The sequence below is a fragment of the Choristoneura fumiferana genome, chromosome 28, assembly GCF_025370935.1.
Source record: "Choristoneura fumiferana chromosome 28, NRCan_CFum_1, whole genome shotgun sequence".
Lineage (NCBI taxonomy): Eukaryota > Metazoa > Arthropoda > Insecta > Lepidoptera > Tortricidae > Choristoneura > Choristoneura fumiferana.
This window is the reverse complement of record NC_133499.1, coordinates 5,877,966-5,893,574: the sequence shown is the minus strand read 5'-3', so window position 1 is coordinate 5,893,574 and position 15,609 is coordinate 5,877,966. Positions and strand designations below refer to the sequence as shown.

Here is a 15,609-nt window from a genome sequence, read left to right as displayed (position 1 = left end):
ATTTAACCGTCAGTTAAGACTAATCAATGGGTGGTGAAACAGCCCCTAAAACTGATTAATTACAGGTCATTTTGCTACACCTCCTACCGGCTATTACTTGTTGACATTTTACTGTGGATGTTGGGCAAAAAAACAATGTGAGTAAACTTTGTATTATTCGATGTTATTTTTTTATTCTTTCTATCTAATGCATTTTTATGTGCATCGAATATGTGTAAATAAATCTTTCTCTCTCTTTCTCTTTCATTAGTACTTAAGTCATAAAACACACAGCACATTTAGCACATGTTTTTAGTCATCCCACTTGTTCGATATAGCGACATCTATATTTCATTTGCTGAACTACGCTTGCTGATCCATTCAATGAGGGCTATCGCGAATGAATTCGTCGCTAGGGCGCTAGTGTTAGCGTGAGGTCTCCGAAATGTCCAAATCTAAGTTTTTGGGTGAGCTGCGCGGGGTTTATTTATTAATTAGATTTTTTTTGTGAATATTTGCATTACCTGAAATTCATGTATGGCAATTATGCGTTACGGGGCAATGAATGTCTGTGTTGGACAGTTTTTGCCTTTTGGAAACTTTTTGTCCTCCCTTTTTCCGAACACTGTGGTTGCTGGAATTTTTATGGTACGGTTTTAAAGCTTGTTTTAAATATTGATTTTTAATCTAAATTTTGTTTTAACGCCCGTAATAACAGACTGAAAGCCACACTTAAAAACCTCACGCAACAGTGCGCCATCTAGTGAGACAAAAAACGATAGCCCTCATTGAAGTCTGTTGACAACCACGCACCTTATTAGTTCCAAAATATGACACAATATGTAGTGTCAGTAGTAGGTATAGGTAGTGCCACCAGAATTGAGTTCACGTAATGACAGCGGGATTTTGACATTCACTCATTCATTTCAATTTCCTTTTATACAATCAGTGCTGTGTGTATATTCACTTCAACTCTTGTGGCACTACCTATATCGTACGCGAAGGTTCCATTGCAATCGTCTACGAAATACAAATTATTCAAATTCATATCTCTATTTTGGGTATTCGACTTAATGGATTTCCCATTGCAGCGACTCCTACCGCCATCTAGTGAGCAAATATAGAAACCCCATCTTCAATCGTGCTATCGAGGTTTTTCAACTCGGACGCATAACAAGTTCCGTCAAGTCGGACCCTACCCTGTATTCCCCTAACACTAGCTAAAATTGGTTTAATAAGGTCTCTCTCTACTCTACCCACTAGGTACACCGTATCCTACCATGACCGTAATAGGAACGTGTCAGGCAAATAGTAGATTGTACAACAAGAGCATAAAACGAGCCATTTTACCCGAGACGTTCATATAGCCATATGGATAGATACGACGAGGGGAAAATGGGTTTAATGCTCGAGTTTTACACTGATTTTCATTTCGATTGCGAGATGAAATAACAACAGATCAAACATTGTCCACTTACTAGTACCTTTTATTTTTCATGGATTGCTAATATAATTATAAATATTTAATTTTATTGATTTATTTTTTATAATATTTAAAAATTATTAAAAAATATATTATGTAGAAAGTTCTTTGTTTGTGGCTGTTTACACCTAAAATTAGCTTGGTCTTAGACGAAGATTTTACTTTATGCACTAGAGCATAAAAAGTCATTTTATGTCGCCTAGATCCAGCATAAACACGAACTTTGCGAGCATGAGAAGTGAAAAATATATTCTTTGTGTTGAAAAGTATGAGACTATGTCCACCAGTGGCGTAGCGTCAGATATTATCGTGGTAAAGCCGAAGCAAAGACAGCATATATCTTTCATAAATCAAGTATGTCAAAGTCAAACACGATATGTCAAAATATCTTTATTGAATTTAGGCTATAACAAGCACTTATGAACGTCAAAAAAAATCTACCACATCTCTGTTGAGAAGAATCGGGCAAGAAACTCAACTAGGTATATTTTTTTATTAAATGATATATAGCCATATGGATAGTCATCACAAGTATTTAACACAACTTTATTTTTAACACTGTAGGTTCGCTATTTGAAGGGATCGCTAATGCGGATCGGAATTATTTCCAAATATCCCTGTCCATGATATAATCATTATCTTTATAATACCGTAAACTGCTACAACTTTGCCCTCTGGCCCCAACATTGCCTGATTCGATTTAGAGTCGATAACTTAGCACCCTTTAGGTTTTAAAGCTTTTATACCCCCGTAATAATAATTCCCGTGTAGATAAAAGTTTAAAACCTATAAAAGTGCTAAGTTATTGACTCTAAATCAACTCGGGCAATGTTGGGGCCAGAGGGCAAAGTTGAAGCAGTTTACGGTACGCCTTAGATATTAATGTCTTCTTGTCAATAGATGTCCTGTCTCCTGTAGTCCTATTTTGTAAATATTGGGCAAGGTTCTATGTACGCTTCACCACTGATGTCCTCTAGCACGTGCCATGCACGGAGCGTCAAAAACGGTCCCGATACGCTTCTTAAGGGTGTGACACGTATGTATGTATGTATGTAAATACTTTATTGTATATAAAACACAAAAATAATACAAAAAGAAAACAACAAAACAAAAGAGTACAAAGGCGAACTTATCCCTAAAAGGGATCTTTTCAAGCTAACCTAAACAGGAAAGGAAAACTTAAAGATAGGCGAACAGTAATTTATGCACACGTCGTTGATATGTGTGCCTTATACGTTCCTATTACGATCATGGTATGGTACGGTGTACTGAGTAGAGACCTTTATTATATGTATGTTAGTCTGTAAGGTATTTGTTTATTGTATGGGCCAAGTTGCCCGAAAAATGAATAAATGAATAAATGAATTTATTATTTTATTTATTTATTATTAAAAGCATCCACAAAAACTGTTGCAGGCTAGTCAAAGTCCAAAGAAGAATCTACATAGCGAATTTAGCTCTCCGCTACTACGTGACCAAGCAGTGGACCTTCGCCAATTCTAACTTCGTCCTGCTCCGATCAAGCATAAAGGAGAAGGACAAAGAACAGTTCTATTACGAAGTCGAAAACGTTGACAAGTATCAGTTCTTCGTGAAGTGTGTCATTGGTGGGAGGAGGTATCTGTTGAAAGAGAAGGATGAGGATCTACCAAAAGCTAGAGCACATTATAAAAGGTAATCAAGAGATCTATTGAATAATGTTTTTCTTCCAACTATGCTTTAATTCAGTAGTTCCCAAACTTATTTTTCTCGTGGACCACTTTCAAAATTTTACTGGTTTCGGTAGACCCCCTGCTGCTACATTTCTACCACATTCTTAAAGTCACCAAAAAATAAAAATTGTGTTGGTGTGTCTGAACAAGCATTAAGCATTGTCGGGCGGATAGCGCTTTGCAAGTCTGTACATGTACACGAAATTTTACGTAATATCGAATACGCAAGTTTGGACAAGTAACAGTCGCTTGCCTTATTAAAATATTATCTGCTTAGTTAGGTACTTAAAACAATGCCCTTATAAAAACTATGCTTACATTTTTGCTCTTTACTATCAAAAGCAGATAAATTTTCGCGGACCCCCATTAACATCTTATGGACCCCATTTTTTGTTCACGCCTACGTAGACCCCCAGCAAGTCTCCCGTGGACCCCTGGGGGTCCACCTGGACCACTTTGGGAATCACTGCTTTAATTTCATCATAACCGCACTAAATACCCAGCACAAAGCGGGACTTTTCTGCTCTAGAGCAGAAAAAAATGAAAGTCCTTTATTGCATTGTTTTGGTATTTTTAGGGTTCCGTACCTCAAAAGGAAAAAATGGAACCTCTTATCGGATCACTTTGTTGTCCGTCTGTCTGTCTGTCAAGACCCTTTTTCTTAGAAACGCGTGGAGGTATCAAGCTGAAATTCACATCAAATACTCAGGGCTACTGTCCCTTGGAGCTGTGAAAAAAAAAACTTCTGAGCAACGCAATCAAAAGATACAGCTGTTTATGCTGCAAATTTCGACCACTCGCAAGGAAATCAAACCTACAGGGTACTTCCCGTGAACTCGGAATCTTGAAATTTGGTACGAAGCAACGTCTTATACTCGTAGCACAGATAAAGGGAAAATTGCGAAAAGCATAAATTTTTAGCTACATCATATAATTAAAATATTTGTACGGAACCGTTTGCACTTGGCCGTTTTTTTTAATCGCACTACCAAAGAGGTAACACAAGTATTTTTGTTATTAAATTAGATTGCATAGTGTGAAAAATCTAGTGTTAGGTTGGTTAAAGTTGAAGGTCTTATGAATTTTGACAGATTGCGTACAAAAAAATTGTTGCTTCTACCAATTACCAATCCTACCAAAACTAGTAGACGTTTATTAAAAAAAAATGTGTGTTTGGTTTCCGTTGGGTTTCGCCCATCCACATTGACAGATCGCGGATAAAAATATCTGCTACTAAGTAACTGCGAAAAAGTAAGAATTAAAAGAAAAACAAATTTGCGGGAACCTTGCGAATTTTCCGTGGTCATTTTTTGGGAGTGCGAATGTACATTTACTCACAAAAATGGAATCATCGAGTGCTAGTGGCATTTCTTTCCTATTAATTGTTTGATTTGAGTGTTTTTACAAGCTTTTATGTAGTTCACCTGTCCCGTTGTCTGTCTGTCTGTCTGTAGTCAAATCTTGCAATTTTAAATTTGACCTACTTAGTCAGATTGACTTGAAATTTGAAATACTCATGTAAATCACGTGACAATACAATAATCTAGTAGTGACATCCTGGTAGTCCAGCCAGGATCGTCTCCGCAGGACGGAACTCTTCAACGGTTTATAGCATCGACTTGAAAATTTCGTATGCAAATGCAGTTTGGGTGACAATGCAAGTACACTCAACAAAAAATACAGTCGCAAGAAAAGCTTGTATTAAAAATGAAATTTTTGTGGTTAGGTTATTTTCGTCTACTAATCCTGTAATAGTTGAAAGAAAAGCAGATAATGCACCTCGCATTAACTAGGGAATTTATGTTGCCGTGTTTTTAAAAGCCCTCGCTAACCTCGCTATATATCGTCAACTTGGTGTCAATAATAAATAATTTACTGATTGCTGCAACAATCTACTGTTAGATACGAGATTTTTGCAATGTAGTGACGTTATGTTTTGAAACTAACTTTTTTTTGTTACAGAATGCTCATTTTGGATTACATAGTGAAATGCGTGTTCTACGGATATATAGCGTGGTGTTTATAAATACAAACTTTGTCCAAAACATACTTTCGTCCTTCAAGATGTAATTGTGGCGTTCATAGTTTTCTGTTCGGATCAATAAAGCTTTTGGTGTTTTTATTCATTTGTTTATTATTACCATGCATCTGTGCCATACCCGGTTATATATAATCTAGATATAATAAAACAAAGTCGGTAGTCCGGCCAGGATCGTCTCCACAGGACGGAACTCTTCAACGGTTAATGGCATTGACTCGAAATTCGGAATACAAATGTAGTTTGAGTGACAATACAAGTACAGTCAGCAAAAGAGAGCTTGTATTTTTAGCAAAAACTTATTTTCTGTAATAATACAGTAGTAAGCAATACAATATTATCGAACCAACTGAATCGTGACCTACTGTGGAACTTTTCGTAATTAAAGTCAGTGACACATTGCTTGACAAGGGAACTCATTATGACACCACACTAAGAACGTTCCACGGGAGCTCAGGAATCAAATGGTCGATTGTACAGTCAGGCAAAGATATCGACACGGCCAAACTTACAAAATGTATACACGACTTTATGCACTTAACATTAAGGCCGTGTATACATATTTTGAACAATTTTGGCCGTGTCGATATCTTTGCCCTTGACTGTACAAGGAGATACAAATTTTCGTATATACTAAGCAGTGTAGGACGTCCACCAATGAGATGTGCGGATGACCTGGTTAAAGCCACGGTTCACGGTGGATGTAAGTAGCTTCCAAACTTCCAACTGTAACTGGAGGTCTATGGGGGAGGCCTGTGTCCAACAGTGGACGTCCTACGGCTGAGATGATGATGATGAAGTTTAATAAGCGATACGTCCAACAATCAATCAATACTAACCAAAGGAGCAGCTCGGCAAAGACTCTTACTGAAGAACAGCAGGCTCTCATTCCTCGTAACACCTCCTCGGAACTTGGTGCCATCTGATGCACCCTGGACATTGGAACAGTGGCTGCCGTGCCATTGGGGCAAGTCCTTGAACCCTGTAGTGTTCTATGTATACGGCTGAGATGATGATGATGATTGTTTTGAGTTTCATCCTCCTTGCTGTTGGTGGCTGATTGGTGCAAGTTCTCTGCCGCGCGCCTTCAACCGTCACAAAAGCCGGCAGTCAGCGACACTTCAAAAAAAACTCTCGGCGGACATATATTGGTGCGGTTGTACTCAGTTTTGTAAAATATAAATATATTATGATTATAGACATTGTAAAATTATTTATTGTCCTGGTACCTATACACCCGGGTTTTAAGCTGTGGGCCGCTTGACGCGAGACGTCACTCATGCACTAACATTCGAGACCTGAATTCGTAATCGTTTTCCAAGCGACTCTTGCTCTGTTATTTTTTTTACTGTTGACATTGTTGTTATATTTTTACTGTAGTTAAGTTGTTCATTGTTACGTTTTCCGTTGTTTTTCGTTTATTTTTGTATGAAAGGATGGACTCCGGTCCGAGTACTTCTCGATCAAAAGACGACTTGTAAGTTGTATCCCGTAAAAACGGCTCTTCAAAAAAACATGGCAACAACAGAACTTTATATATATTTCTAGCGGGCCCATACCTTGAAATTTACTAAAATGTCACTTTGACAATGACGAAACTTTGTTTAAAATTTTTTCCGTGGGATTAAAAATCCGGGTTTAAATCTGTATCCTTTTAATAATACAAAAAAATAGTGCAATAAAATTAAACTCAGTGTCTCAAAAAAAATGTTTATTTCTAAACACTTGAGAAACCATACCAATTGAAAAGTTTCCAAACTTTTTTTCACACACTTAAAAAAAACTAACTTAAAACTAGTATGGTATTCGAATTAAAATATCACAATGAAATGGAATATTCACAAAATTTCGCGTTTAACTTATATAATACTTATTTTTAATCACCCTTAAATATACACGAAATCTTTATCCACGTTCACTATTCAATATCGAAACTGATTAACAGAGTTTAAAACTAGTCTTTACTAGCGGCTTTGCACGCGTAAACCATTAATAATAGAATTGAAATCCCGGGACTTCGCAAAAAAAAACCCAAAGATTTAATCGTCAATTTCAATAGCGTTGCATAAAAAAAACCCGCGCCGAATTTCATCACCTTAGCGGTTGAAATTTTCAGAGTTTATTCCGATCTCAAAGGTATTTTGTGATAAAAAGTAGTTGTTATTCCAGAGTATAATCAGAGTATTTCGAATGTCACGAAAATTCCCGCGAGATTTCCTAAAAATTACATCGTTTTCGTTAGCGTTACATAAAAAACCCGCGCCAGATTGCATGTCTCTAATCTTTTAAGTTAACGCTAAGGTTACATTAGAAAAGTATAAAGTCGTGAATTTTCTTAGTTTTTTGTTTTTCACGCAACTTTTTTTGGAAAAAAACTTCTACAAAGTATTAGAAAACTTAAAAAAAAAACGGATGAATTTGGTAATTTTATTCTCAAGTTATGGCGTAACCAAGGAAAATAAGAATATTTTTTATATACATATAATATTATCAGAAAAAACAAAATGCCTACTTAAAAAAATTAACATTTTATTTTTCACTCCAAAACTTAAAAAAAACACTAATCTCATTAATAACACTTACGTAAAACTAGTCTATAAAGGTTTAAGTTGTTTGGTTCTGATCAAGTCACCAGAATGGCATTGTTATTGGTTAAAAGTATAATTAAAATAAAAAAAAATAAAAATGATTTATTGTAATTATAATTCCCACCAGTCAAATAATACTTGAAACTTACACTATTATAGTCTTCTGGTAAAGATCTAATTCGCCGAGTTGCTATAATGATAACGTTTCGAAATAGCGACTGTCGCTAAACTATCGCAAACTGTATGACGAGCGTCGTTTGCCACCGCGCGCACTGAGCTTCGTGGTACGAGGCACGCATTTGTTGTCAAATGCGTGCGGGCGAGCGGACGTGGTAAACATATTGAAATACAGTTTTGGAATACGCTTCGAGTGTGTCATTTCGATGTTTATTATGGTTTTCTTTTATTTATTATATAGTTTAAAATTACAGTTCGGCGAACAGACGTTAATTTTAAATGTTTCTAGCTAAATTACATTAAAATTGTTAATTAAATATTTACATTGCTTAATAAAATATATAAATCAAATTGTGGTGCAAATTATGAATATATAATTTAAAATACATGCAAAATTTTAGAAAATCATAAATAACAGAAAAGAAATAGCAAAAATAGTAATAATTATGTGCAATTATTCACTTAATTTCAGAAATATTCTAACTACGAAGAAACCTTTTAATATAAGTAAAGACAAAAATAAACAAAGTATATAAGATTTAACTTTTTGAAAAGACATTATACATCACAAAAACAGGTACCTACGTGTTTTAGGAAAAAATGTCACTGGCATAAAAAATATTACGATTTGATTCTGTAGCTAAAACGATTATTAAGTCTATATAAATTCTTATTAATAATATTTTAGTATTTACAAATATACATTTATAATACCTACCTATTCATAAATATAATATTTCGTTCATTTGATTTTGAGCAAAGAGATTTACATTCACATACATTCGATCTCATTTATTAATTTCAAAAACTATTTTCCACTACCCAATTTAGTTCAGAGATCTAAAACAAATTACAATTATATATATTTTATTAGTTCTATAAAATCTATAAGTAAAAAAACTTGAGCAGCTATCAGTCATGATGTAAAAAATTAAAATTCTATTTCTAATTATATTAATTCCCATAAAAATCTAAAATACACTTAGTATATTTTATGGCAAGGTTCAAATTTTGCGAATTATATTTAGGACCACGGAGGAAAATTTTTTTTTATCGGCGTTCTACATGGGGAATATAGGTACAAGGTGTTAATTAAATAACCGAAAACCTGAAAGTAAAACCTATATACTAATACATTATATTTTAGACCAGGTTGCGTTTTTATTACATCGTCTTTTATTGAGCCCAATGTAAAAGTAACAACATAAAGCAACTAAATTGTCATGGCGAGGTTTCATATTTCAATTCAATAATTAACACTTTATCACCTTGTACATTTTATTTGACCTCAATTCGATAGCAGATACACCAGTCCTTAAAAATTTTGGAGAGTCCATATTGCTTTGTAGAAGACTCATAATATCTGCGGAAATATTTTTTGCGAAAGCACGTTTCTTTCGAAAAGCATTCCTGTTATAAAATCGTCATGTTTTCAGGATTCATAACCCAACTCTATTTGTACAAAAGGCTTGCTTTCACTAGAAACATGCGTAAGGTCAAAACGAACAACATAGCGAAGAACACGCTTGCTTAGCAAAGGCCTAAATTTAAGCTACATGTTAGGTTACTAAAAGTAAACGATTCAATGAACTAAAAGATTTTTTTTTGCTCACCCGCGACCTTATGATAGCTAAGCTTATGTAAGAACACACACAAATCACACAAACCCATCTGTCACCACCACCACATTACACTGACTCGTTTCGAACTCAACCAGAGCTCATCTTCAGAGCAACATTACCATGCACCATTGCTTCCACACACCTAACATCTAGTGAGTAGTAGTATGTAGTGGTTGTAGTAGTAGTGTTAGGGGCTGTTTCACCATCCATTGATTAGCGTTAACCGACGGTTAAATGTGATGCCGTCTCCGTCTATCTATTCGATCAAAACAAATAAGAGACGGCATCACATTAACCGTCGGTTAACGCTAATCAACGGATGGTGAAACAGCCCCTTAGTCTAACATCTGGTAGCAGGTATACGATTTTGTTGCTCTGAAGATGAGCTCTGGTTGAGTTCGAAACGAGTTAGTGTAGTATGGTGGTGGTGATAGTTGGGTTTGTGTGATTTGTGTGTGTTCTTACAGTGTGGAGGTGGAAGAACTGCATGAACACGCATATCTTGCATAAGCTTAACTATCATAAGGTCGCGGGTGAGCAATGAAATTCTTTTAGTTCATAGAACATTTCAAAAGAATACTAGTAGATGAGAACACCTTTGGCGTCCTCAATAATGATATCTGTGACATGCTAGTTGGCGCTAGTATCGCAGGTGCGTTTGACAACTTTGACGTTTGCGTCACGTTAGTGATTGATTAAATAGCCAAATGAGCTGGCTGTCATCGTTCATCCACCATTACGTCTCATATTTCGTTTTATAGATTTTTTTTACCGTACAACGGCAAAACCTACTAGACACTGGCAAAATTGTCCTCCAATGGACAGAGCCATATTTTTCTAAAAAAACCAACTAAATGAGCTAAACGCAGCAAGAGTGTAAGTCAAAAAGACCTTTCGACGCTTACCCAGTTACCCTCATTATAGGAAACACTTCAAGTAAACTGCAAGTTTTCATCAATCAGAAAACTCAACTATAACTGTATCATCTAATCCTTTTAAAGTGGATCCTCTTCTAGATTCATAGTTTTTTGTAGGCCCGTCAAACCCACTACCATCGTCTACAACCTCTAAATATCTACAATCCTCTTCACTATCTGATTGCCTTACAGCTTCATAACTACCCGTTCTCTCATCCCCAGAATCGCTCTTAAAACCATCATTAGCAACCGAATCATCCTTAGTTATTAACGAATTCTTTCTATCATTAAACACCTTTTGTACATGCAATACATCATGAACTTTATCTTTTACGCTACCTACTGAATCATACACTCTGTCTCCAAGTCTGTGACTTAGTTCTCTGAGTCTATCACTATGCGTTTTAAAGAAAGAAGGCCGTCTCTCTTCATCGAATTGAGGATCAGAGTTGTCAGACTCAGTATCGTTAAGCGCTATTTCACAAGGGGCATATATATCTTTTTGGACTTTCTTAACATCTTTCATTTGCTTACTGGCGATGATACAGTTTCTTTGCTTCTTCTTGCCGTCGAAGGTTTTGAACATGACCTTGAAGGCTAGGCGGTAGACGGATAGAAGGATCAGTGCAGCTCCAATGGGAAAGAACAAGTACAAGGCTCCTTTCTCCACGATTGGCAGGATGTTAAGGTACATGTTGAAACGGTCTTCTAATGATTTCGGGAGGGAATACATCCTCTGAAAAAGAAATGTCACATGTTATAACATTTATTATTTAACATAACTAGGTTGAAAGGGCAAACTCAAACTAATGCAGCTTTGCAATTTAGGCCTTTCAGAAATTAGGTGTAGTTCTAATTAAAATGGTGTAATATTTTGGGTTGACATCGATTTCGATCTAGGTGTGCGATTTTATTACAACCTTTTGTTTAACTTCACCTCGTTAATCTTTTTGTTAGTTTCAAACCTTGCAAGTAAATTTTGATCCATTTTATGTGGCCAGATTGACTTGAAAGGAGTGACCAATAAGGACAAGCGATATGTCACTGGATACCTTATTCTAAGTTCTGAAACTTTTACTATGGCAGGTAGTCCCAAATCTTTGTGTGAAAAAAGTTACCGCTGCATAAAAGTAGGTTTTTTCGATATTAAGTATGTTCCTGTATGTTGATGGTTTTTGTTTTATACGCGTTTTTATATTTTTTTACACAGCGATTCGAGATTGCCCGCCGTACAATAAGTTGTAGAATAAAAAAAAAAACTTTCCAATGACAAGGCTTGTCTTTATTGGTTCCTAGGTCAGAGTCCAAAAAATACAAAATGAACTTTTTTTTTAACTTGAGGATTTTGTCTTTTGGTATGTGAACTGGATACTTACAATATCGAACCACAGCATAGGGAGATACAGGTTGGCGAATTTCCCAGCGTTAGTGATGCGACTGATGTCTCCAAGAGCCATGTTGATTTGGAACTTGGCGCTCACGTCCAGCGGCAGACCCGATTCCGGCTGGATCCAGAACCTGCAATGGACAAGGAAGTTAGATCTTAGCTGGATCAGGAGCTGATACTGGAAGGACGTAGAACTCAACGAGGTATATTACAATATTATTAAATGATATCTATACATCACAAGTATTTAACAAAACTTTATTTTTAACACAGTAGGTTCGCTATTTGAAGGGATCGCCAATGCGGATCGGAATTATTTCCAAATATCCCTGTCCATGATAAATCATTAAGTTTATAATACGCCTTAGATATTAATGTCTTCTTGACATTAGATCTGAATTTTGTAGGTATCCGTTTCATTTGTAATGTATATAGTATATAAAAACATGAAAATAACAGAACACAGAATAGTAAGATGTAGAAAGTACATCAAGTATCAAGTATGAATCGATCGGGATGATGATAAAATTAAATTAACTTACCTCGTCTCATGCAATTCTTTGTTCGGCGACAATCCTTCGATCTTGTTGAACAGTTCGTCATCTCCTTTATAGAAATGAGGGTAGGACAGGGCTATTGGGAACCCGTAGTAGCAATCCGTCACGTCGATTAGGCCTTCTGGAAGACATCTGTCTGAAAAAAAAAACACACGTTTAGACACTTAAATATGATCTTGATACTTTTCACAGTTAGATTTAGAGGACGGGGGGGGGGGTGTTGACGACGACGCTCGATTTTAATGAAAATTTGCACTTTAAAGTTGAATATTATGCAAAATTCAAATTCAAATTCAAATGATTTATTCAGTAAATAGGCCGCAATGGGCACTTTTACACGTCATTTTTTTAAATACCAGCGCTTTCGGAAAGACCATCATTGCCAAGAAGAATGCGCCGCAACAAACTTGGCCGAAAGTTTTTTTTCATAAATATAATTACAAATAAAATACTTAAAAACTTATTATACAATTAAAGAAAAAAAAAAAAAAATAAATTAATAATAAACAGATCATTGAATCGAAAGATCGTCCTGACAACCCCCCAATGGTTTAAAACACCTATCCAACGATACCACACACTATAGGGTTAGACGAGAAAAAAAAATCACCCCCACTATACTATGGGAAGTCTAACAGTCACTGAGCTTAGCCGCGGACGAACAGATAGACAGACGGACAGACATGGGTGAAACTATAAGAGTTCCTACTTGACTATGGAACCCTAAAAAGGATCCAAGCGCTGTCATGTTATTCTTTAAAGAACTTCGCTTTTGTCGCTACTGATGAAACTACATCCAAAATTAAAAATTGAGTGGTTGAGGTTGGTTCTTTTTGCTAATACATGTCCGATTGATGATGATCGGATTAGTCTTACCATTTCTGCAGAAGCACTTATTCTCAGGGGTGTGTTTGCCGTTGTCGAACAGATGTTCCGGGAACGTGTACATGTAGGCTTTGAGGCCACTCTTCACGCCTTCCTTCACTGATACCTGGAGGAATAATTAACGTCTATATTAAGCTTATGATAAAAAAAAACATGCAGCATAGTTTTATGAATAGTGGAAGTTACAAAGCTTCTTAAAATGCTAGTGTCCCACCGAAGTTTCGGTGTTGGTTTCGGCTGAAGGTTCGCTTCCGGCTGACAATGTACTCCGAATAAAACGAACCTCGGTTTTGGCAGAAGAACATGTTTCGGTAGGACACTGAATTATATTTAAATATGTTTAATAACCGATGGCGGTTGGGGCCGAAAAGTTCTCGAGTGGAGACCGCGGATCGGAAAGCGCAGCTTAGGACGTCCACCAACGAGATGGACGGATGACCTGGTTAAAGTCGCGGGTTGACGGTGGATGCAGGCCACTGCCTACCTAAGCGACTGGAGGTCTATGGGGAGACCTATGTCCAACAGTGGACGTCCTACGGCTGAGATGATGATGCTAATGATGAAGTTTAATAAGCTTGTCATAGAGATACGGACGTACAATCGATCAATACTAACCAAAGGAGCAGCTCGGCAAAGACTCTTTCTGAAGAACAGCAGGCTCTCATTCCTCGTAACACCTCCTCGGAACTTGGTGCCATCTGATGCACCCTGGACATTGGAACAGTGGCTGCCGTGCCATTGGGGCAAGTCCTTGGAACCCCTGTAGGTGTCTATGAGGCCGGAGTTCCGGACGTCATCTTCACCAGTGAAGATGGTTTCGTAATCACCATTGAAGTCATACATCTGAAGGAAATTGGTCTAGTTTAGTTAAGGGGATCCCATGCCCCAATGAGCTTCGATTAACCGTTTTTTTTTGCTAATGTCTAATGTTGTATAGATAATGGTACGGAACCCTTCGAGTCCGACTGGCACTTGTTAAATTTTTGCAGTTTTAGTTTAATTTATTCAATTTTAATCTAGTTTATTTATTTGTTACTTTCATATTATTATTTAATACAATAAATTATATTCAGTACTTCCGAACATGTTTGCAGAAAAATGTTCCAAAACTTACCCGATCTATGAGCCCAAGTTTATCAAAATAATCCATCCGGGCATGAACGTGTTCCCCAGAGTCATGAGGTTGGACTTATAGGCCCATCATGAACTCCTTGGCCGTCATTTGGACGAGGGGCTGGATGTTCCCCAGGGTTATCAGGTTGTTCAGGCCGAATCTGGTGACGAAGGATTGCTTGGAGACCACGTCTGCTATGCTCTGTAATGATAAATTGATTATTAAATAAGTTTTTTGTTATAAAAATCATTTTAATACGAGATTTTTGCAGACTGTTCTTTTGTTGACGGTGCGTGTATTGTCATCTAAACTACATATCCGTACCAAATTTCAAATTGGTACTATTAACCGTTGAAGAGTTCCCTCCTGCGGAGACGATTTTGGCAGTCATCAAATTTACATAAGTAAGTATGCCAAATTTCAAGTCAATGAGGGCTATCGCGTATGAATTCGCCACTAGAGGCGCTAGTGTAGCGTGAGGTCTCCGAAATGTCAAATCTCATAGTTTTGGGTGAGCAACGCGGGTTTATTTATAATAGAATATTTTGTGAATATTTGCAATATCTGAAATTAATTATGGCAAATATGCGTTCCGGGGCAATGAATGTCAGTGTTTTGAGACAGTTATGTCTTTCGGAAACCTTTGTTCTCCCTTTTTTCCAAACAAAACGGGGACTATGCAACACTGTGGCATGCTCGATATTTTTATGGTACGGTTTAAAGGTGTGTTAAATATGATTTAATCTAAACATTGTTTTCACGCCCGTAATTAGCGTAAGTGCGCCATCTAGCGAATGAAAAAACGATAGCCTCATTGGACCACTGAAAGTGGGTCAATTTAGCTTCCAAGATTGCCAAACAAACAAATAAATAAACGAATGGGGCAAATTAAATGAAAGCTTGCAGAAACCTAAAGACAATATTCCAAAATCATCATCAACTAAGAGACTACCACACTAGCGTCTTAGAGCGTTCGTCGTCGACTGCTGTGTCGGCTGCAGTATGCTTAGTGTATTTTCCCGTTCACAAAATAAGTTCGTTCGCGTTCGCGTTAATCCCAATTTGTATGGAAACACGGACAGCGCCTCTAGCGGAAAGTTTGCGCAACAACTTTTGTGAGTGTAGGTTTGCTACGTAAACTATTTCGTCC

The 15,609-nt window shown here is 36.7% G+C and overlaps 2 pseudogenes; one reads left to right on the top strand and one right to left on the bottom strand.

Moving 5' to 3' along the window:
• LOC141443944 (putative fatty acyl-CoA reductase CG5065) overlaps positions 1–15,609 on the top strand; it is a 36,689-nt pseudogene that overhangs the window by 19,476 nt on the left and 1,604 nt on the right.
• The window catches only part of LOC141443927 (scavenger receptor class B member 1-like), a 51,770-nt pseudogene continuing 46,600 nt past the window's right edge, over positions 10,440–15,609 (bottom strand).